Consider the following 25,890-nt stretch of genomic DNA (forward strand, 5'->3'; position numbering starts at 1 on the left):
TTCATCTTCGGAGATAACATTTGTTTCGGCGTTTCAACGTTCTATTTTGTTTTTATGTTGCACTGAAGGTATTTGGTTTCACTAGTATTTTCCTCTCTTAATTGAGGTGACTGTCATTAGCTCCTGTCTATTTTTTCAATCTTCTATACCAAATTCATCTCTTCTCTTAATACCCTAGCTTCTTTGCCCACCTATCTTTTGAAACAATCCCTAAAAAGTTAAACTGTTCGACATAATGTCCTCAAGTTTCAATATTTTTTTCGCCTTTCTAAACCTAGAGAATACCGTTACCTTCGTCTTTTTCATTATTATATCCCCAAAGTTTGATCGAATAAAATAACAAGTATACATAATTTATGTTTATAAAATTAGCTAATAATGTATGTTGAAAGGAGTTCAAGCCAAATCATTTCCTGTAGACGTGATGGAACCGTTTCTAAATTAAATTTGAAGCTTCTAACTGGCCGACGAATGAGTATTTACATCCATTTATCCATAGTTATATGTTTTTTTGATATAAGACTAGAGACTAGCATGCCTATTCAACGGAAACTTAAAGCGTGTTATCGGTTCTGAATCAATCTTTACTGACACCTGATTTGTCAGAAGCAGTTTATGATAAATATTAATCGGAGAGTCAAAATAAATGATTTAACATCGGCAATTAAGATTGACGTATTGCACGCTGATCACGTTTGTTTGTCATTTTACTTTTTATGAACCAACCCGTTTTACGTATCTATTTTCACTATAAAGTTACTGAAAACGCCTACTTGTAACACCAAGTTCGGCAAGAATTAATTCTTATAATCCTTTTAAAATATTAGTTTAAATCTTAAATTTCAGTAAATAACGTTTGGTGGCATAAAGGTGCGTATAATCACCAGAAAATTAGTGTGGCTAAATATTTTGCGCTGAAGCGAGCATTGAAAATGAATTCTACGAATGTAATAACTTGGAAATCACTTATAATAATAAAATAAACTGGTGAGGGAGTGCAAGTGGAATGAGCCATTGTTAGTGATTTTTTTTTAAATTTTAAACGAAAATGCGGCACCTCTTTAGATTTCTTAAGTATACTGTTACTAAATTTGGGAATTGCATATGAAGCAGATTAAAAATGAAAGAATCTTCTGACGACTGCCTTAGTATTGAAGTTGGTGTATCTAGTTAACTGCAGTGAAAAGACCTCTGATAATAATTGTGATTTGAGAGAAAATAATTTTGAATTTATTCTAGGAGATTTGGAACACAGCATAAAGACAGTAATAATTTCAAATCTTTCAAAATGATAAAATTTTGCAAAAATAGATGGTCTACATAATTTTTTCCATTTAACTCTTAATTGAATTGTTAATATTAAGATATAATTATCATATTAAGAACATGCTGTATAGATGCAAATTTGCCTTCCTTTCCGTATGTACTTGATTGCTTATGCATTTTTCAATAAAGTGTGGTAAAATACTATTTTAAATGTTCCTTTCACTCTTTCAAAAGATGTTATTTGGCAGAAAAAATTAAATTTAACCCTGATTCATAGGAAAATACGCCGTTCATTGCTCAGCAGTGAAACGGCCATTATTCAGATGAGTGGAGCTAGTGGACAATATGAGTCGATAGACGAACACCTAGATCATTTCAGGGGCTTTTTAAAAATTCACCGCAATTTCTGCAATATTCGGTGTGATCTCAGTCTATCAGATGGGATATCAGTCTATTATGCTTATTAAAAACAGCTAATCACCATTTTCTCTCTCTTTTATTGATTTAAGATCATGCATGGTTAAATCCTCTCTGAAAAAAACAATCTGGAGGGGCGCTCGGTAGACAACGGCAAAAAATACCTTATTAAATTTTAGAAAGGTACTTTTAATTAAAATAAACATTTTGATAATTTAAGTGACTGCAAGAATGTGACAGGGTGTTAAAAATGACCATTTGACTAATGAGCCAAGGTATTTTGGAAAATGTGAATATGTATCGGCGTTATTTTCCCGGAATCCACCATTGATGCGTGAGAAATTGCATGATAAACGTCAATTATTACCAAATGATTAAAAGTTATGATGGCTTAATGGCCTCAGGTATTTCATATTTTAATCCAACTTTTCGAACACGCTTATATAAAAAAATGTACGAGTATTCAATGGTGAAAGTAAGCAACACGAAGAAAAACACCTTATATTAATCCATCACATTATTCCTATGGCATACGACTTATGTCCTTTATTAAACATATGCATATTTTGGGCCAAGTCTTGTACGTTTTACATGTGGTATGGCTAGATAATAGGGTGTGGTTTAATGAGCCACTCAATGCCGCAGTTCAAGTCTACTTTCTGGAACCATTCAATAGCTCTTAAACATTTTGCTCTTGTATTGTTTGGACGTTATATCTATCTTTCTCCCAAGTAGCCCGTCATTCCCTTCAGTGAAAAAGCTAGGGCAGTTCTAGCCGATCTTCTTTTAACTTTTGTATTCATGGACAGTTTCTCCGATAGCCCACAGTTGGCAATTCAATTGACATTAATGTGCAATCACATATTCTTCCAATGAACCCTTAGAAATAGTGGCTGTTCTAAAGAAACAAAATAACTTGACCTTTTTCGAGTTTGTTCGCCTTGGTCCTATTTATTATCAATGCAATGTTCATTTTCCAGTTACTCTCTCCTTGTATCACTGTGTGATAGAGGGAGATAATCCACCTACTTACTCAATCAGTATCCATGGGAACTTCATATTTACATGAAAATACGACGTGCAAAATTAGCTTGAATATGATCAATCATACCGAAAACGGTTGTCAAAATCCATTGTCAAAATGGCAAAGAGTCTAACTGATATAGTCTCAACTAGCTGTGGTACGCTAAACTTACCATATACGTGATTTCTCTTGAAATTTAAAATTTTAAGGCTACGTCATATGTCTACTTATGTTGATCGTCTTAACTTCACTCTTTCAGGTTTGAATTCACAATGGTGTAATAACAAAATAATAGCAATATTTTGAGAGTATAGTAAGATTGTTTGAGATTCTTATGTCGGAATTTCCTCTCAGACGGTCATACTCCATATAGACATAAGCCTAAACTATGTTCTTATGTTTTTCATATGGTCAACAACTGCCATGCAACAAATCATTCTCTTAGACTTATGCAAAGCACTGCAGGAGATGCTGTGACAGTATACCAGTACTTCAACGGAGTAATCCGCTAATATGTATTAAATTGCGGAATTTTGAAAGTGTAAATATCATTTGCAATGATAGGGACACGAACCCGGATCCTTCTATGTCCGGCCGAGGGCTTTAACTAGTCAAGCTACTCAAGCGTCTTGTTAAACTTAGGACATTTAGCACTTCCCGGTCAATGCGAATGATTTTTACTCTTTGAAAGTTTTGTAATTCTGTTCGAGGTTATTGTTACATTTATCCAATTTGCGATCAGTTGAGTGATAATTATAGAGTATTTACGAGGTATGATCAAAAAAAGACGGGACTGATTTTATAACTTGTTTATTTCGACGGATACAGCTTAATCAAACTTGTCGCCCTCATAGTACATGCCTTGGCTGACGAAACACCTTTGCCAACGTTTCTTCCAGCTCTCGAACCCTGCCTGGTAAGCCGCCTTAGGGATCCTCTTCAGGCCCGCCGTACAATTAGTTTTAATGTTCGCAATAGAGTCAAATTGGCACCCTTTCAAGGTGGATTTCAACTTTGGAAGCAAAAAGAAGGTTTCAAGAAACTCTGGGCTGGGATTGGCTCGATCCAGGAGTTTCTGACAAATGTCCACACGTTTTTGTCTCTATTCATCAGTCAGCACCCGCGGGACGAAATTTGATGCGAGGCGCGTGATGCCCGAAATGTCAGACAAAATTGTCTGCCAGGATCCAAAGCTAATATTCACTTCCTCGGCTATCCCCCTAACAGTTAAATGGCGATTTACCAAATTGTTCACCATTTTGACATGGTTGAGGTCTATCGAAGTAGAAGGCCGCTCCGCTCGCGAATTTTCATCTGTCGAGGTTCTGCCCAATTTAAGACGAATTGACGACTCAAAACACTGGCTTCGACTCATAGCTTCATTAACAAAGGCTTACTGAATCATTCCAAATGTCTTCGTAGCATTTTTCCCAAGAGTGAAACAAAATTTCACGCACACGCGCTGTTCCTCTAGCACCTTCATTCCTGCCGTTTCACCCGGTGACGAACAGGTTAACGCACTTACCGCTGCTGCTGCGTAACGGCTCGACGTAAACAAACGCGACACCTCTCATTTTAGTCGTCAAATGTGTCGCTGGATGGCGCACTGTGTCTCATTTGATCCGTTGAACGGTTTTCTCAGAATGAAATCAGTTCGCTCTTTTTTTGATTACACTTTATATTGTTTGGTAATGTTAAATGCGTTCTTTTAGCATTCGCAGTGTTCTCAACTGTTAAGTTCTTTCATCACATTTTGGGTATCTTTCACGTTGATAAACCGCCATCATAAAAACCGGCAATGAAATAAACTTTGATTTAGTGGTTATTCTATGGCAAGGCTTAAATAGGCAGATGATGTGCACAATTTTAGGTCCTTCCTGCACCCAACACGTCTTTAAAAATTTCCTACCTTCTCCATAATCAATTGATTCTGTTCCTACAGCACAGTTTTACACCAGGCGTTTAAGAAACATAAAATTCTCAATTATTTAACTAACCACGGCCAAGTGTGCAATTAGATGTGATGAATGGAAAAGGAAGGAAATTAACGAGTTGTTATTTTATAGGTCAACACGGGGAAAAAGGATATACTCGCATTTTCTTGAAAGGCAATGGTTTCACTCGGACATTTTTACTTAAACGAGTCGACTGTAAAAGAAGCAATGTGTTTTTTTCACCGTGATTCCACCGTTCAAATTTGTGTAAGGTACGGAAATTGAGCGAGATATATGCGGTAATCCATTCGTTTCCGTGAAATCTTATCGTATATCCTATTAATCCGCCTTAATTTCACTGTACGGTTTTCACAATTTTTATAAATTATTTCTTTAAACGAGTGGAAAGGTAAATATACCGCATTTTTCTCCGTTTTACTCTTTCCAAGAAAGATTTCTCTTTCCTAATTTTATTTTAGTGTATGGGAAAATATTTCAGGTTTTTTCTTTTTAGTTTGTTCATCCTTGAACGTCAAGCCTTTGTTATTTCCCCTAATTTCTGTGCCAACGTGTTCTATACTTGGCTTATAATGCTGCTTTACAACGGTGTGTATTCAACATTTTAAAACATCAAACAGTTGATGTACATCTCATTAATATTACTTTGCTTGACCTGCAATAAGTCTAAATGTAAAGTTTTAAATTAGAGCTAAACAAATATCCATTTAATGATCTTGGAGAATCAGTGAAACAATACATGGAAGTTTAAAGCTGTCATATTACGTAATGTCTAAATTAAATATGTTTACTTTAGAAATATAAAGAACAGCATAGCTATAAATAAGAAGAAAGCGTATGGAAATTTAATGAGTACATGTAGAAACCTTGTGTGTAACATAATTGTGCAAAAGTAAGTTACCTTATGAATATAATTTAGGCGAAGGAAAGATTGAGTAAAGGAACCTTTAAATGGATTTGGAATCAATGAAGTTTGGCATCTACTATATATCTACTGGGATTATTTAATGTAATTTTGGGAATAAAAACCTTGTCCAGTTTTCCATTTTCAACACTTGACCCTGCGTATAGAAGCGAGGTCACTTTGCACTCAACATTTCTTGTGCACAAGTAATTTTTTTACTTTCAGTTGCTTCAAAGATGATTCACTTCAAAGTTCATTATCACGAGGGCGCTTAGCAAGGTTTCATGTTAAGCCTTTTGGCGGCGTAGCACCACTGGTTTCATTGAGCGTCTTAAACGTGGGGTTTATGATACCGTTTTCCTATCCACGTTTACCCAAGCTTTCCTTCACCCCTTTCTTTCTACTACTTGTTACTTTTCAGCTCTTTGACAATCCAGTTTCGTCCTCATTCTTCGTTCTTAATCGCTCTCCGGCGGGACTTCCTGTAAGACGGTACGGGCACATTGGCATGAGGGAGAGTTTTGGATTCATATAAGGTTTTAGTTTCACTGTCCTCTTAGCCGGTTTTTCCATGCTGGTGGATATAGAAGCAATTGGATCTAAAAGACAGGGTCTTTGAAGCTGGAGATTCGTTTACGAGGTATTAATTTACTGCTTACTTGGCTTAATGGTTATCGCAGTTTCTTTAACTAGAATACCGACCGCGAAGAATATGTATCATATAGTATATGAGTTATAATATATTTTCTTATCTATTCCTTTTAGCCATTTTATACAAATCTACCTCTAAATGAGTAATAATTGAGAAAATATTTCTTCAATTTTGTTGGTCAACTTATTTTTTTTTTAATAGTGAAAGGTTTGTTTGAAATTCTTTCACGGAACAAACTTACGTCCGAAGCAAAATCATAAAGTACAGGACTCATTGATATTTGCATAGATTTGTATTTATCAAATATGTCTCCTTACATAAGATACATATTTGAAAATACTCAATACCATTCCGTTCCGCTCTTTTTTCCTTCGCTCTTGCAAATGTGATCTACTGTGACCACCTTGGAACTTAATCACCTTTTTATGTGAAGTTACAGCAAAATGTATCATTATACAAAAAAAATATCAGAATATATAGGTATGCATTAATATAACTTATGAAAATGGTTTCCATGAAATCTTATGGTGGCAGCTAAAATTAAGCCCCACCCCATTTTTCCACATTTTTTTAACACCAAAAAATCATTTCATTATTACTTGTGTTTCATATTCGGGCCTCAAATCGATTCCAAGAAGTTTCTAGCTGATAGTATATCTGGCAACCTTTAAGCTAAAGCACGGTTGTGTGGTAAGTATTGGTTCCATATGACCCTTGCACTTTCCGAAGCCATTTAAATAATTCTAAAATGTTGGCACCTCATTGGAAGTTTATTAATTAAAGTAATGGATATTATTTTGCAGGCAGCTTTACTTACACTACATTATCTAGGTTTAAAATGCAACGCAAATGTGAGGCGAAGTTCTTGTAAGGATGATATAAACACGGGCTAGAGGGTGTAAAGAGCTCAAAATAGGAACCTTTTTTGGAGATTATACTTCTATTATTATTTCATATACATTCCTATCATGGCACCGATAACGCTCGTATGATTTAGGGTCGCCTCAATCTCAGCATTATTGTCTAGAGGATTTTATTAATTATATTCATTTAAGTTCTCATTTTTATATTTTTCAAATTAGAAATTTCTCATATTTTTCATTGGGTTTCTCATGGTATTTTCCGCATATTTACTCAGAATTTGTTTGTTTATGGAAGTTTACTTACCTTTCCACATTTAATATCATCTATTTAGAGTGAAAATCTATTCTCATCTTGTATTTCAATTGAAAGGAGCACGGATCCGTAGGCTAGATTTCCGAGGATATAAATTCAGTTATATTAAAAGCTGATGATCATTCTCATACGATTTCAGAAAGCTTCATGTTGTAAATTTGTGAGAATACTATAGAGTATTTGATATTAAAGCTATAAATCATGATGCATTTAATTATCTAGTCATATTGTGGGTGTGGAGATGGATGGAAAGTGTGTAGTGGAAAGAAATGGAAACAAGTGAAGGAAAGCTAACCATGTTTGGGTTAGAGAGGGTATTTTGGGGAGAGATCCAAAATATGCAGGAAAGATGGAAGCGGCTCGTTTTGATTGGCGATGGGATATTGCAGACTGATAGAATGGATAATGTTAGGCGAAAGAGGAAGGAATAAGAATCAGATAGTCATACCGGTTGGAATGAAAAGAGGAAGGAAAAATGGAAAAGTGAAGAAAGATCTGCCGTAGCTTTGGATGGAATGTTTTTCAGGAGAGGATGAGAAATGTGTCATCACGCTGTTGCATACTGTAGTCTGTGCCCATGAAAACCTTTCTAAACGAGCAGAATAACAAACTGTCTATGAACCTTATTTTCTTTGATTAGTTGAGTCTTTATAATATCCTTCCTCAAAAGATGGTGTCATCGGCGTTAAGTTATTGTGCACCAGTTAAAATTTTTTTACTGGTCACAAACTTTGAGGGTAATTATTGAGAACATAAACTCGGCAATAAGGACGTAATGGGAATTTTCGCGATAAAAAGCATGTACTTAGATGGGAAAAATGATGATAGATCAACCTAACTGCCGCTCTATTTTTCGTTTTTAATATCGAATACCGTTGATTTTCAAATTCATCTTCCGAGACGATAATGTTTCGAGTATTCATTCCATCGTATCTCGCTTCTTTTTGAAAATCTCAAATAATAAATTTAGAAATTGATAGAACATCAACAGACCTATTGATATACACTAAATAAGGCTTTTTTTCTTCAAAACCAGTCCAGAAACTGGAATTGGCATATTCAAAGTAACTCAACGAAGAAAATCATAGTAAAACTATTACGCAATATACTGATACTTCACTTTTGCTATTGGCAGAATGCTCAAAATCAAGAGGATATTTGGGTATGATAAAGGAGAGGGCTGTATAAAATGAAATAAAGATTGAAAAAGGGAAGTAAAAAAGCGTTAGATTAAAAAAAATTAAGAGAGAAAACTGTTGAGGAAATTCAATAAAGGATAACATGAGTATGGGAAATGCATTGAGAGGTAGCAGGGTGTTGATGGCTTTGAAATAAGGGTTGAATGTTGGGCAGTCGGAGAAGATGGGAAAAAGTAAATAGGAGAAAGAAATAGGAAAAAGGAGTTTTCTGCAGCATGCAGAAGACAGAAGAAGAAAAAAAGTAAAAAAAATTACCCTCGTGAAGACTCAGGAAAGAGGATGGAAGAAAACTTACAGAGTCGATATTTTTATGGAAAGAATTATAAACTTCCGAAGGAGTAGTTTTGGCAAAACAAGATTGGATTCATTCGTTTATGACATCCTTAGGTGGTGTAAAAACGAAAGAACATACACTATGTACCACGATTCAAGTAAGCCTTTCTTTAAGACCTAAAAAATAAGCTGACACAAACCGAATTCATCTGAAATTACAAAAAAATTAGCGAATTGGGTCGGAGATTTTCTCCGTTAACGCAAAAAAATCGCATTTGAAGAAATTAGTTACAGCTTTATGAAATTAACGTCTGGTATGCTCCAAATAAGCGTTATCGATAGACAAATTAATGAGCCGAATTGAATACACATTAATCTGCATTATGTTTTTACTAAACAACTAAAAACTTTACATTACTCTCTGATAATAAAATTATCTAACAAACAGTGCTTCACGACGGACTTTGCATCAACTTAAGGTGATAAAGTAAACTCATTTCGTATGCTCCAAGCAGGTTTTTCCTCGGCATCTCCAAATGCGCAGTAAATGACACAATTTTTTTAGAAATACGCAGATGGTATTATTCCGCGCGCTTGTAGAATATTAAGGGGTAAATACAAATGCAGCCAGTCAAGTGAGCTACATGTTCGTGGATCCATTTGTCTGGAATAACGTGGGAATAACACGCTCGAAAAGTCCAGGAATCTTCATTTCGAAAAAATTTCCTTCAAAAGAGTAGTTGGAATATGCTGAATTAAAGACGTTGAAGGGTTGTGTTGTTTTTTAGTCTCATAAACTTGCTGTTTCAACCATGGAACTTTTTAATTTATTATTTCAAGTAGAAAAGATATATAATGAAAATGCTTAATAAACGGAATCGGATTTCGATTTTTGAAAAGAGAAGGGTAATAACCCTAAAGACGATGGGTGAGTCTTCCGTTGAAATGTCGGTAGCATTTGGGAACTTAACCCGTCAGATATCCCGAGAATAATTCGCCAAGGATTAGACTCAATTGAATATCGGAGAATACTCACAGTACGTGGGTGTTTCCTATATTAAATTTAGCTTTATAAAAGAGAATCAATTGATAAATTTTGACGATTAAAAATATTCAATAAAATTGAAAAAATACCGAACTTTCTAATAAATTCTTGGTGAAATTTCCTTAGAAATGGCAACCCAGTTCTTCCTTCTTCATTTTATTGTGAGATTTTTATTAAAGTATGTTGTTGTTTATCATTCTTGAGTGTATTATAGTGGAGAAAAAAGTGAATTTATTCTCAGATAATATTATAACCAAGGAAAAGCTTAGACTGTATTGTCATATGGAAAATGGTCTTATGAGGAAGTGCTTCATTATCTCACGATGTTCAGCAATAGTTTCCGTGGATCAAGAAGTACGACCTAATTAGTAAAGTACCTACAATGATTTTACTCAGATTGAATCCACTGGAACTCAACAAGGTGCTATGTCGTGGGTGTCGGGAATGAGTGTATAAGGAAGATTTACTCGAGGGAAGGTCATGTTCCAGCGATGCCGTTCCACTCGGGGGTCGGAGGTCATTTACACAGCACTTGACCCGAATCCACTCATTCACTCCAGTACAAGCGAGACACCCCTTTGTACTCCTCCCAACCACTACTATCCACTTGATCTGTTCTTTCCCTTGCCCTACCGCTTCCTTTTCGTTCGTCAGTCCTCGCAACGCTTGTCTGCTGACGCGTGACTTTTCTCTAAAAAAATTTGTCCATATCCTACCAAGCAACGGAATACATTTTCGCTGTCCTTCTCCTAATCCTTGTGTACTGAATTCCTCTATTTTATTTCGAATTGTGGATGATAATATAGATATATACGTTTATTATTTGAATTAATCTATTGATTAAATATGAACCTTAACGTTACGCATTACTGTGTTCCTAAGACCTGATTAATATTAGTTCTAAAATCTCATGCAACCCATAAAAAAACTCATTTTTTACTTCTTCATACTTTCTCGTTTGATCGTATCGCATTTTCTTTTTATTCCCTCCCTCTGCCTCGGTTTCGTAGCATTCCCCCTTCTAACAGTATCCCGTTTCCTCTCAGGATATCACGTAATAAAATTTCATCTTTTAATTTCTCCCAACATCCGTCTGTCATCCCCTACCATGGCTAGTACTTCGTCGTATAATTATGTTTCGATCCTTCATTATTTTACCTCAATGATTGAGTTTCCTAGCCATGCATAATTACACAAATCCAAATTTTTTACGAGTATTTTCTTTACCGACTTAATTAGGGTGACTGTAGTCAACTTTCACCTCTCTTTGTGAATCTAAATTTAAATAAACTTCATAATTTTTCATATAATGCGAAAAAATATATCTGACCAATTTTGCAGTTAAAAATGCACACAGGAAAACAAAGGTATTCCTTGTTTTTACATTGAAGGTTTAAAAAATACAAACATTTCATCATGTTTTGCATTTGTTTATCAGTTATTGAAATGATTTTTTAAAGAAAGATAAAAAAATAAGTGTTGGGAAATTGGTCTTCGCGTTAGCCGATCAATGTATTTACTAGAGCTGAAAATTTAACAAATATAAATAAATAAACACATGCTCAGTAGAAATACCACGAAGCCCGTGAAATAAGTATGTAGCAATTATAGGAGCAGAATGCAGTCGAGTCCACAAACATACTCGTCACCCGTTCCTCCATTTACACTTACTGGACGAATGATGAGGCTTGCTGATGCGACTCATCGCAGTGCATTCATCCACTCGTATCCTGATGAATGCCCGAAACGCTCTTCTAAGGGTCATGGAACCTGAGAACAGGCGAACCGCAATTTCGTTCGTGCTACCCTTCTCCCTATAGGACTAAGTAAACCTTTTTCAACGTCAATTTTCCGTATTGCTACCAAATTATTTTCGTTCTTGAATACTCATTCAGCCGCTTTCTGTTCTAAGTCAAGTGTCCCCGTACAGTAGGGCGCAGCGGCGGAACGTCGGAAAGTCAAAATGGTATATTTTCATACTTAAATAATTTGAATGAATAAAATGATTTGTTAAAGTTATTTTAAATCTTTTGAAGCTCTGATCAGAATTGCAACCTGGTGGTTAGAGTATGCCGAAAGATACCATCCGAAGCGTGAGAAATATATATGTTTCTTATTAGATGGCAGCAACGAAAATTGAAATTTTTGGTAGATAAAGCGATATGCGAACATGATATTTAAATTACAATATGATAAACGTTTAGGTTATTACGTAAATATTGATGTATTAATTACTATAGCATACTGGGCGTCAGTTTAAGACTTGGAGTAATAAGGTTTCGTATAAAGCCAATGAAAATTTAGGTTATAACGGTGGAACATAACATTTTTAAGTAATAGCTAAAACTCTGTTGATGGCTCAATGATACATGATGAAAGTTTTATCATGGTTTCATCTTTCGTAAGGCGCAGGTATCTGTTATTATCTTTTTCATTTGAATAGTCCCATTTCCAACAAAATGTTACATTAAAAGCAAAACTTTTAAACAATTGCAAGCAACCAAATGGACTTATTTGATGAAAACTGAATCTGTTCGTATTTTATTTGGGATATTAATTAAAATCTTAAGAGAGCCTCGTAGAAGGTTAATAATTAAGCGAGGGCTTTCGATTTTTACTATCGAGAAAAGGCGTTTAGGTAAATACATAGAAGGCTCAAAGGGGGAAATAGTTTTGTGAAAAATGAAACTTGCGTTTTTAATGCACAAAATAAGGTCGAAAGATTGACAATTTGTAGTTTCAAGAATAGGGAAAATCTTCGTGCTAGTCACAGTCATCCTTCTTCTTACACATGATTATGATAACTTTGCTGCAGAAACCATCTAATCCCAGCCTTATCGCCTCGGGTCAGAAATAAAGAAACTCGACTGTTGCTGCTTAAAGTATTACGGCGTATCCCCAAATGAAAATACTCCTCTCTGAGTCAAGCCTAACCTTTTGCTTTTCCTCTTCCACTCCTTGCTTGTAAAAAATTGCCGAGCCACGGGGAAAGGAGGAACGCAGAATCCAGTGCATAGCTCTGGGCTCGACCGAGGAGTATTAGTCTCTCTGATGACAAGACTGAACTTTTCTGTGGCGCCGTAAAAAAGCGCGGCCTCAAATTTGAAGAGAGCAAAGAGGAAAATCTCGAAGAATGAGACTGCGGAAACCTAGAGAATTGGAGCAGTGAGGGGGGTGCTGGTGGTCTAGGCTGGGTGCAGGGAAATGAAGATAAGAAAACTCGGAATTTTCTCTCGGTTTAAGTCTGTTAGAATATCAGAATAAATCGGATTTAATGTAGACAAGTTTGTGACCGGGATATATACAATATGCTTTGTACTTGCAGATGAAAGGATTCTACAATGGATGCATTATTATTGCTGATTGGGGCATATACCAGGGTTTTACAAATGTTATGTATGCTATTTTTAATACTTCCGCAACTTGTGACCTAATTTCAGGAATAACTATTTCGTTTTCCCAGCATAGATGTTTCAATTACGTACTCACGATATAATGTGTCGTATATTAAAAATCAATAAAAGGGTTAATGTTATTGAGAGGAAATAATCCGTGTTTTAAGTCCAAGCAAAGGAAAATAAATGGTACGAAATACTGAAAGAGCTTACTTTCCTTCCTGGTAAAATATTGTGAACTGCAGATGTCGTGAATTACATTTCGGTTCAGAAATCATGAATGGTAGATTGCAAATACTACCCAGGAATGACTGTAATGATTTTCATTGATTGATTTGGTTCTTGATTCTTAATTTTGCATTCCAAAACAATTTCAGTCACATTAACAAATGAGCGATCCCGACATGAGTCAAGATTTTAGAATTTTTAAGAGTCAGTAAATGACACAGTTTTGTTGGGCGATTTTTTTATACATATTCTTGTCCCTTTGTGAAATTTAAATTGAATTTTTCACTTTCAATAGTTACCAAAATTTCAATTTTCTGCAAACAGTACAAATTTAACGGTAAATTTGGTAAATTATTTTATATTAATGAAAAAAAAACCATCGATAAAAATTCTAAATCAGTTCTGCTTAGTTCTACACTTGTTTGAATAGTTGAGCGTTTATTTATGTCCTTATTAGGCACTTAAGAATGGGATAACTCATGGTGAAATATCTCTTTTTATTTCTGTTTCTGTTGCTATTATGATCTGATTTTTAATGTAGTTTTGATATGGGCCATTTTTAATCAACACAAGCAGCATTCAATTTCTTATTTAACGAAATTTTCCTTTCTTCCACAGCTATAGAAAAAGCTGTCCACAACATTCCAATATTTTTTTTTAAAGTATTTCGATTTCCTGGAAACTGTTAGTTGAACTCATTTCATTATTATTTATAAGGCGTAACGGTCGTAAGGCTTTTCAAGCGGGACAAAGAGATCGAATTTTCAACAAAATAATCAAAGAGAGTTCTTATTTTATCGGCCCCACTCCCTTTGGTCTTCGAAAGCAAACACACATGCATATTTTTTTCCCCGAAAATTAACATTTTTAAAAGAGGGGAATGAAATTGTATATCCTGAAAGAGTTTGGAATCATTTTATTTATTCTTGACGCTTATCATACAGAGTTCAATGGAAACTATGTATTTACACAACTACTTCCTTTTCCTCTTTTTGACATTAATTAATATTTTCCCAAAAAGCATTGCATCCCCTCTGTGAGACACGCTCTACATTAAACACATCTATTTACAATGACATTATATTCTCCACCCTCATTTTTTGAAGAATACATATACACTTTCTCTTCTAACTACATTTTCACGCGGTGCTGCTGATAAATAATGCATAAGAATTCTCTGTAAAAATATCATTTCTAAATATCCCCATCATTTTACGTACGTACGTCTCCCTCACAGACCTACACAGTGGAAGGACACAACTTAAAGGGTATTAAGATGTGAAGTTAGAGGATACAAAAAAAATTATCAGATAACCAACGTGCTACTTCTACTTTTTGAAATGTCATTGGGCAATAAAACTAAATTTAAAAAAATTATTTTCCCTAGTTAAATTAATTTTTTACAAAGCTATATGTTGCGATAGTTCTTAATTGAAGATATGTAATTGGAGTAAAGTTTAGTATAAAGCTGTAAATACAAAGCATTTATAGAATGGTTTAAAAAGAAAATTATATCTATGAATTTTTTCTTCTATATGCTGAACATAACTCTAAATATGCGGAATTTGTCATTAAACGGGCTTTTCTTGTGCAATTTTCCTCCTCTTCGAGTGCGGATACTTCTCTTGGTCGCAAGAAAACATGCAGTTATTTCATTGGGAAAGTTGAGGCAAAATTGGAAACAAAAAATCAATTTCACTGGGTTTTACGTGAAACTATTACGTGGTTTTACCTAACCGAAATACGCGCAGTGTATGAAAAAAGAATGCTAGGTATATCGGCAGTAGGTTTAACAGGTTTGAGTAGGTTTTTTATGGTCTCTAGCAATACGCCATAAGGTTCTCTTAAACCTGAACTAATATGACCCTAAATATTCTTAACCTCCATGTTACATATATCAATGTCTCATTCTTTAGCCCCGCAAGATTCTTACCTCACTTAATTTCATCAAAAATGCCTATTCTTTTCCTTACCCTACCTTCATTTCCCAGTATTATTCCCAATTCACCGTCTCCATAAACTCATGGTCTCGCAGTATCTTTTGTATCCACAACTCTATCCTTCTCCGAATTTCTCCCAACAGCCGTCTTGCTTCTCCTACAATACTTAGAACTTCATCGTTTTTGTTCCTTTTTACTCATTTTTATCTCCATTTAAAAAAAACGCCATTTGAAAGCCTCAAATATGCGCATCATATTTTGAGACAGCGTCCTATCAATCTTTGTTCAAGGTCCGGATCATCAACCCTTGCCCCTTTTTAATATCCGCTTTCTACAACGCAAATTTTCTGCTAATGTCTCCACATATATCTGTCTTTAATGTTTATACATGGGCTAGGTGGAAAAAGGGACTATTAAGTAACATTTTCGCCCCAATGATGTATTTAAATAAATAAAAAATGGTTATTTTATTCAATCTCCTCGGAAACGTGCCCTAATTATTTGAATTGCTATCCCTGTTTTAGTGCTTGTCCCATAACATTAGTTTTTACTTTTGCTTTCTTACTTTTTGAAAATCTCATTACCTTTGTTTTACTATGACAAGCATATATATAAGTTTAGTTCTTACTTAATATTTACTATGCCATTTACAATAATATACCATGTGGTAGTAGAATTTCGCCTTCTTACACTTCAAATTCTAGCTTGCATGACTGATGATAACTTCTGAAAAATATCTATCATTTTGGCACGTTGTACTCAGTCGATAAATTTATTTGAATCTTCGGTTCATTGAAACACATATTTTTGTTGTCATATTGGTGATCTTGTTATTGATATGGCATCACCCTTATCTCTCTTTCTGAACTCAAACTGATCGTACGTACTGAGTACGTATTTCCTTTCTTTTCCATCTTTTTTCGATGGTCCTGGGTTGACTTATAATTGGTCAATCTTATGATACTATGATTTTTTCTGCTTATATTCCTTTATTTTGGTTCAGGAAGCAATTTTTATATAATAAATTTTTTCAGCCTAATTCCTCCCCCATGCATATTAGTTATTTAGATAGTAATTATCCCTCTGGATATTCTGAAAATCATCCCATAAAAAAATCTTACTTCCCCTTTTTCCTTAAGTATGGAATAGGTTTGCAGTTTCTTATCAATTTTCACATGCTTTTTTGATTTCATTTTCTTTTGCACTTTTCTTTCTGGCGGTCAAGAACCTATTTCTGGTCCAAAAGAATTATTTGTTACAACAATAAATGTATGCATTTATTATTGATATTTAAACTACCTGGCCTATTAAATTTATCAGTTAGTTTCTAAAACACCATTTCCAAGTATTAATAAATAAGGTATTGCTAAAATATCTTTCTATCCTGTTAGAAATTTTCTCTGGCATTTAATATTTTATTCCTTGCATTTGAGATAGTGGAAATCATATTTCCGCTCTTAAAAACTAAATTTTAATTTATCTTTCTCCGTTAGCTTGTTATTTCTCCCATTCCCTGTCAAATATGCCCTAACACTCTTCTTGCAACTATGTTTTTCTGTTCACTGCTCATATTCGTTTGCAGATTTCTTATATTTTTTTATTTCACGCTTTCCTATCTATCTTCTACTGTATGGGACACCTTCGTTTATCTAATATTTTATTAAATGCCAGTTGGTACTGTCACGCTTTCCCAGTTTGGTCCCCTATATTCCGTTTTATTATCTTTCTTCCCTTCCTCATTCTATTAAAGCTAATGTTACAAGTCATGAATCCTAAATTTTTTTTCGTATTTCGTATTTTAACGTATTTCCCGGAAAAAATGTAACCTGATCACGCTATCTCTCAAACTGTCAAACAAAAACTGGTATCTTCTTATTTACCAGCCTTTTCCACGTGTACAGGGTACGTTCCGAAAGAAATGCAAATATATTCCTTAATTTATAGTATTCATATACAATTTTTTATAAATTTAATACATAAACAAATTTGCACAAACACTTAGAACTCTTAAAATCACTGTATTTTGGCCTCCACACATTTTTTCCAGCGGCTATGTCATGAGCAGTATGCACCCTGAAAGGCGTCTTTGGGTACCTCTTGCTAGGTCTTCGTAACGGCTGATTGGATCTCTCCGAAAAACGGGTTCCTTTCAGGGCTGCCTTAAGCCGAGAAAAGAATTAAAAGCCTGCTGGGGCGACGTCAGGACTATAGGGTGGGGCAGAGTTAGTACCTAATGTTTGGTCAGGAACTTGCGGATTCGTAGTGCGTTGTGGCAAGACGCGATGTCGTGATGGAGTTGCCAGGTATCGGAGATGTCTTTACTCGTCTTGATGACCCTTTTTCGGAGTGTTTCCCGCACCTCCACGTAATAGGTAGCGATCGTTGTCCATCCTTGAGGAACAAAGTCCTTATGGGCCACTCCTCTACGGTCAAAAAAGACAATAAGCATTGTTTTACTTTCTATTAGGTCATTTTTGCCTTTTTGGGCTTGGGGAACTGGTCGGTGTGCCACTCAGAGCTTTGGCGTTTTGTTTCTGGGTCGCATTAAAAAACCCAGGTTTCATCATCAGTGATAACCTTTTCCAAGTTATCGGGTTCATTTTCAATACGTATCAAAATTTCACTTGAAATTTCCGTTCGGTTAGTCTTTTGGTCTTCTGACAACACCTTGGGCACGAGCATGGCGCACACTTTCCTCATCGCTAAATCTATAGTAAAAGTGCGAAACAAAACAGTATACGACAAGTTATGTTAATTGACAACCATATTGATACTCAATCGATTGTCAGTGTCCAACAATTTGCGCACACGAGCCACATTATTGTCGGTTTTTGCTGGTTGACGGCCGCCCAGAGCGTTGTTCGTCGTAACTCTTTCTCGGCCCATCTTTAAGGTTTTTTACCACCTCGAAACTTGTGAGTAGGACAGAGCAGAGTCCCCATAAACCTCATGAATCGTTTGGTTAGTCTCTTCAAGAGATTTTTTTCAGTTGAGCTCAAAACTTAGTGATCGTGTAACGTTGCTCCATCGTCGATTCCATTTTTTTTAGACGATAGACGCGCAGAGGTTTACAAGAACTGACGTTCTGCCGCTTTCACAACTAAAAGAGCACTAAGACCGGTTTTGCGGAAAAGCTAGGGGTCTTCTTAACCTACTGCAAGTGTTTTGATTTTACTCCAACCAATAGGAACGGCGGGGGAAACTCCATTGCTTTACTTTAAGAACGCACCCTGTATATGCGGCAGTAGTTGCGGGTCTACATGATACATACATATACTGTGGTGATTACACCGTAATATAGCTAGTTTTAATTCACCTAGTTCTCCTGCAGAATTCGTTCATTCCTTTCTCTTAAACTGTACATACTCACTGATTTAACTGCCGTCTCATTCCTCGCCAATCACCTCATTCCAATCCTCTCTGACCGAATATGAGGAAATGTATAAAACTTCGAAAAGTTTGCAAAGGTTGGGGAATCACTAATTTCCCAGAGGAAATTTTTGGCATTTTACTGAAAGACAAATCCCTGAAATCCCTTTACTAATCGAGAAATATATGAATCGCATAGAAACGACAATGATTTGGATTTTTCCAATGCCTAAAGTTTTCATTTTTGTGATTCATTTATAAAAATTTCAATTGATGAACTAGTACAATTTCAATTTACTTTAATATTCTCTTGTTATTTTATATATTATTTCTCTTGTTGAGCTTTATTACTTTTAATAATATTATTACTTAGTTTTTGCTTCGCCAAATGCTTCTGTACATTGTCTCTGAACTTTTTTTTTGTGGCATTACTTAGAATTGTTTCGTGCAGATCTTAACTTAGCCAAAATAACTTTAACAGCTTCACCAGTCAGACAGACCAGAGTAGTGCACTTCAGAACACAGCAAATTTATATGCCATTAGCTGGGAGTTGTAGTATCTTTGGAAGAAATTAGTTTAATAAAACAGGTGTAATTCTTATCCCTGATGCCTGAAAAGAGAGTGAACGTGGCCAATCAGGATCTCTAATGAACATGAGGCACCATTAGCGTCCGACTTATGAATAAATATATATATTTACATTACTATCGCCTGAACGTATGATCTTTATAATTACTATATATCATGGTTATCTTTCGATTGTTTACTCTGTTCTGTAAAAGACGATACCTTTTCCCTTGGTTTCTTAAAAAACTCGTGTCTACAAATTTTCTTAAAAATGATCTCCAAATCTCAGTCACCTGCCCCCGAGGTTCTAGCGCAGACATAAACTGAATAAATTATCGTTCATGGCTTCTCGTATTTACTATGCTAATTTAAAATTACTTCGGTAGCTCCTTTGTCTTCAATAAAATGTAAAAAAATTATTAAAAGGCGGCAAGCGTATTTAAAATGTCATAATTTTTAGCCATTGTTGCATATTACTGTTTGTTGTATCCGCCCTAAAAACGGGCTTTCATGCTCGGTTACTCAGACTGCATGTAAAATATTATGAGGCCCACAGATGAATGATAATTTCCTTTGCATACACTTGAATCTATTTTATATATTTAATTCGCCTTATTAACAATCAAGATATAAAATAAATCCTTAATTTCAAATAAATTTTCTAAAACTTAAACTAAATTTTCCTATGGAGGTTTGAAAGTGACGGGCTTGTTTAGAAAAGAGGTTGGAAATGTGAATATCAGAGTTTTAAGCTACTAAAGATAAGGCTGATATAGTATTACTTAGAATTTAAGGGAAACAGCAGTTCCTGCGAACCGGGCGAACAGCTGACGCTGGAACACCAATGATCCCACTTTCTATTTAAAAGACCACACCCTCCAACTCCATTTCTAAGGGAAAGCATGTATTGCTGTAATTATAATTCCTTTGGTAAATTTCAGCTGAAAGCTGCAATAATCTTTTTCTCAGGATAATTTACTACCGTAGGTCGTGAAGAAGCCTTAAGGGAATTCGTTTTCCCTACAAAACAATAGCAAACACATGGTGTATTTTCTAGGCTTAAAGGGTATGCTTTCACTGAAAATAGATTGATTAATAAAAAATTACCAGGATCTATACTAGGCTGTGAATAATGAATCTGTCGAGGCGAAAATGTTTGCAAAATACCACTCATAACCCATGATAAACTTCGCACGGATGTATTAAGGCAGAAAATTTTATCATTTGTTATGTAACGTAAATAAATTTTCCTAAAATAGGATACCAACTTTTAAAGGAATTATTTCTTCGTAAAAAAAACTCCAAAAATAGTAAATTAGCCATTTTTAATTGACGCTTTAGAAGGCTAAATCATAAAACCGAAGATTCACTAAAATCTACCAGTCCACGTTCATATAATCTTTGTTGGCAATCGTTTGTTTAAACTACAAAGGGTCTGTTTAAACTCACCCCATGAGTCTGATAAAAAGCTCATGGTGGTAAAAAATGTGTCCTCTGATTCGAGCGTAAAATGGTGATTACAAGTTTTCCGAAAGAATTGTGGATAATTTGTTTACATGGTATAGTTCTTTGATTAAGATTTTAAAATAATTTTGGTAATATCTACAGTTTGAATGGCTAGTATTTTATTTCCAGCAAAAATATAAAAAAGTAATTATAAATTTTTGTTCGAGTGACGAACGGAAGAAAGATATTTTAAAAAATTGGTCTTCGTGTAGAAAAATCCTTAATTAAGTTTGATTTTAAGTTGACGAGAGGAACCTTTGCTAATCTGAACGTAAGTATTCCAAGGTAATGACATTTTATCTCCCTTTAAAACACTTCATACTTTCTGGCTCAAAATACTATTTTTTTAAGTACTAATGGTTAAAATATCTCGTTATTTTCAATCGTTTTCCGTGATCAACGTTTTTTCAAAGATATTGCCAATGCAACGAAATTAATCGACATTTTACTCGTTGCATAAATGTTATTACAACAATAAGGGCAACATTGGTAAATATAAATCAACGCTTACACTCGTATTTGATGAAACGAATAATATGTTTACATGTCCATCATATTTCGTAATTAGCGTTTTTATAATACGACGTGTATATCAATTATTATCTTCAGTAATTTTCAGTCATGCATTTAAAATTAAATCCAATATGAAAGTTATAACTTAACATGCCTGGTAAGCGAAACCAGCTTCTTCAGTATTATCAAACTCAACTGGAATTTAATGATGTTGGTGGGGTAATTAATTGGCTTAGCTCGCGGCTCGTGAATTTTAATTAAGTTGACGACACTGGCAAAAGGTAGTTGCAATGTAAAATTGAAACTGTCGGAAACATACATGAATTCATCTTTACTAAAAAATGATATATATTGTTATATAATGCTCATTGTAATTTAGTTTAGTGATCAAACAGCTATACTTGAACCCATAATGAAAAGGTTCTTGATGATTCTTAAATTCTTTCCGTCCTAATTTGTCTTGAAAAAGGCAATGTTATTATTTTTCTAATAACCTGTAGTGAATATTATATATACTTTTTATGTTTCAAGGTCTAGAAAATTTTGTCCTTAGTACTAATCTGAACAACGCAGATCGCCAAGTGCTCATGTGCTTGAAAATGCTTACTTTGAATCTAATTTAAATCATTCACGATTTTATTGTTGAATATTACCATCAAACTTTCTATTCACGATAACCTTGGTATTTTTACTTCATTTTCAATGGGAAATAACGATCACACCCACTGGACACCTATCTTTGTAGGAGATGGAAATCTCTGCAATAATTTACTAGAAAAGATATTTTCGTAAAATAATACCTGGTTCCCATTCCTGAAACGCAATTTGTCATCCTTTAACCTTTTATTGAGTTTTCTCATGCATACCCAATCAATATTGCTCAACCTTTACTGAGCTGCAATTTGTAAACCATCTTTTTTATAATTTTCTTCGGCTTTAGCAATTGGTCTGGATTTAGTCCGTACTTTTTTCCAAAAGTTATTCAGGCATAATTTCTCCTATTCTCTTCTTCATAATTATTGTTCAACGCTTTAGAATTGTTTCATTTTCAATTATCCAAATTCTTCTTCCATACTATTGAATACTAATACTGGGTTTTTGGATGTTTTTCATTGGTGACGCCATAAAAATAATTACGATTCGGGCATATCCTAAAGTACAGGGTTCGTCCGGAAAATAAGTGTACTGATTTTTTCCCGCCGCTCCAGGCGCGCCCAGCACCGCTCTGACGGGCTGCGATTGGAGGGGGGTATGTTGGCAAGCGACGCTGAAAAAGGCAGTCGGCTCTAAGCTGTGGTGTAGTGAGGAGCTCTGTTAACGCGAACCTCCACGCTCGACCCACGTCACGGAACGCGATATGCCGAAGTTTTTGGAGCAGCGTTATTCCATCAAATTTGCGGTAAAGCTTGGGAAATCGTCTACCGAAACTGTCGGTATGATTAACCAGGCTTACGGGGAGTCAGCCATGTCCATAAACATGATCTTTCGGTGGCACAAGATAGTCGTGGAGGGCAGAGAAGAGGTCGACGACGAACCACGGCCTGGACGCCCATCAACGACACTCACCGACGAAAATGTGCGAAAAGTTCGCGATGTATTAAACTCTGATCGTCGTCTTAGTGTTCGGATGATAGCAGAGCAGTGTAATGTGCCAAAAACAATAGTGCACGAGATTATTAGGGAGCAATTACAGATGCGAAAAATTTGTGCAAAGTTGGTGCCGAAAGTGCTCAGTGATGATCAAAGACTCAATCGTTTGGAAATCGCGGCACAACTTGCGGATCACTGCAAAAATGATCCACATTTTTTAGAGAACGTTGTTTCGGGTGACGAGACGTGGATCTTTGAGTACGACCTGGAGTCGAAGAGACAAAGTGCGGAGTGGCACACCCCATCATCACCCCGTCAAAAGAAAGCTCGCATGAGCAAATCTCGGATCAAGGCGATGCTCATTGTCTTTTTTGACAAAAGGGGAGTCGTCCACTACGAATTTGTACCTGTACGACAAACTGTAAATGCTGCATTTTACGTCCAAGTGCTCGACAGGCTTCGAAAACGAGTCGCCCGCGTCCGGCCAGCGATCAAAATCATCTGGCGGCTGCATCACGACAATGCGCCGTCTCACACCGCGCTTGTCGTGTCGGACTTCTTGGCCAAGCACGGCTTGGCAACGCTGCCGCACCCGCCCTACAGCCCGGACTTGGCACCACCGGACTTCTTTCTGTTCCCGTAGATAAAGAGGAGTTTGAAAGGAATGCGATACGGGACTTTGGACGCCGTCAAAGAGGCCGTGTCTTCGAGAGGTTCCCGATGATGCCTTCGCGGGAGCGTTCCAGGAATGGGAACGCCGCTGGAACAAGTGTATCGACTCTCAAGGGTCCTATTTTGAGGAATATTAGCTTAAGATATGTGAAAGTGTAATAATTTTTTTCCTGAGCTCAGTACACTTATTTTCCGGACGAACCCTGTATGTAGAAGGTTGATGGAAATACTTTTTAAAAATTCAGTTTAAGGATACGTTTGCCTGATAGCTGAGAATGATGCAGTATCATCCCCAAAATTTCTGACTTTAATTTAATCCCGCGAATGAATGTTTAAATTAAAATATTTGGCTGCAGATATCTTCTTACTCAAAGATTAATACTTGAGAACAGATTGGTTACTATTAAGTGTATACAGTTGGCAATATATAACTTTTATAACTACATTCATAACTTATCAACAAAAAATTATACTTGCTTCTTTTTCTTCACCAAAATTATTGTGAAATCAAAATGAATGTTGTTTTCAAATATCCGTCGGTCGATTTACTCATACACTTGCGCCTGTAATTTTCATGGCTACATTGGTATGTGATTACATCCGTGAAATCTATTGGATGAGATATGTGCTCGATATTTTTGCACGTATTAATTATCCCAATCTGAATTATACATCTCATTTTATTATTAACGGTAGAGATAAACTGAATTTTATTAGGTTTATTTGAGCTGGCAAATATATAATGATATCAATGTAATCCCCAAATTTAATTTTTTTTCCTCTAATTTCGGGATAAAATATTCCTGTTACATATTTAAATTTTAAACCAGCGCCTCCAATATTTCCTTGATGTACCTGTCCTGCTGTTCATTTAGAAATGGATGAAATTGCTGCAATTTTTTAATACTTCTAGACATTTATTGATGATTACCTGATTGAATTGATAACTGTGAAAACCAGATTATATGCTTACCAGTGTATAGATTCCTCTGTTTTGAAAAACATTCAAGGTGTAAAGATTGGCAGACTGTAAATACTAATAAAATCAGACGGTTTTTTGCTTTAATCATTCTTCAGGGAATTATAAGAAACCTATTAAAGAACGGTATTGATCAAAGAGGCAGACAGATCTAACTCCATTATTTTCCAATATTTTGTCATATCGTAGATTTGTACTCATTCAACGTTATCTGCATTTTGCAGACAATAGCATCAAATTCAGGGATGCACATCCTTGTTTTAGCCTCAAAATTTAGCCTACATATATTTATCTGAACAAAAAGTTCTCAAATCTGCTGACTTCTGAGAGGGATATTTCTATCGATGAAAGTTTCACGTTGTATAATGGTAGGCCATCATGGAATCAGAGTGTTCCCCTGAAAAGAGCCAGATTTGGTGTATATACGGTAATACTTTGTGATTCTAAATCTGGATATATATGTTTTTTGTTATTTAAGCATGAAAAGTGTCAGTATTGAATGAGGAATATACTAATCTTTCTATAACGTCCCAGATTGTGCTAGCACTAATTAAATCTCTACTAGGTAAAGGTCATTGCCTAATTGCAGACAACTATTACACCTCCCCAGAGCTAGCTGATTTATCGATTGCTAAAGGAACTGATACCTACGGGACAAGTATAATTACATGGAAGAAAGTACCATAAAAAAATAATTGTTAAACGGAATTTACATCTTTCCAGAGAGGTAAAGCGATGGTTTGAAGGGGTTCGGGATTGGCGCGGTGGCTATCGTACTGGCTTCCCACCCAGAGGGCTCGGGTTCAAATCCCGGCGGTGTTGTACATTTTTCAGTAGTATCTCGATCGCTACTTGAGGTGCTTTGTGGAGGGCAGTTTGAGTGAGTACGCCATCAGTCGGAAGGGATGTTAAGCTGCGGACCCGTTGGCGCCTTTCGTAAAGAGTAGGCTAATGCCGACGCAAGGTGTCTATCCACCCTTCATCCTTTCTTGTCTATCCCCTCCGGCGCAAATGACCTCAGCAGTCGGCCGTCTCCTCTAAAATTCTACCACTACATGGTATTGAAATGGCAAGACAAGGAGGCTGTTACTGTACTCTCTACATTATATTATGCAGAATTACTTGAATTTAAAAAAGAGATTTGGTGCTTTGGAAGCCAAGAATTACTGTTGTGTACATTATACAATAAATGGAGTATACAGGGAAGATCAGCACCTGAAAA

The sequence above is a fragment of the Hetaerina americana genome, unplaced genomic scaffold, assembly GCF_022747635.1.
Source record: "Hetaerina americana unplaced genomic scaffold, ioHetAmer1.1.p SCAF_6, whole genome shotgun sequence".
NCBI lineage: Eukaryota > Metazoa > Arthropoda > Insecta > Odonata > Calopterygidae > Hetaerina > Hetaerina americana.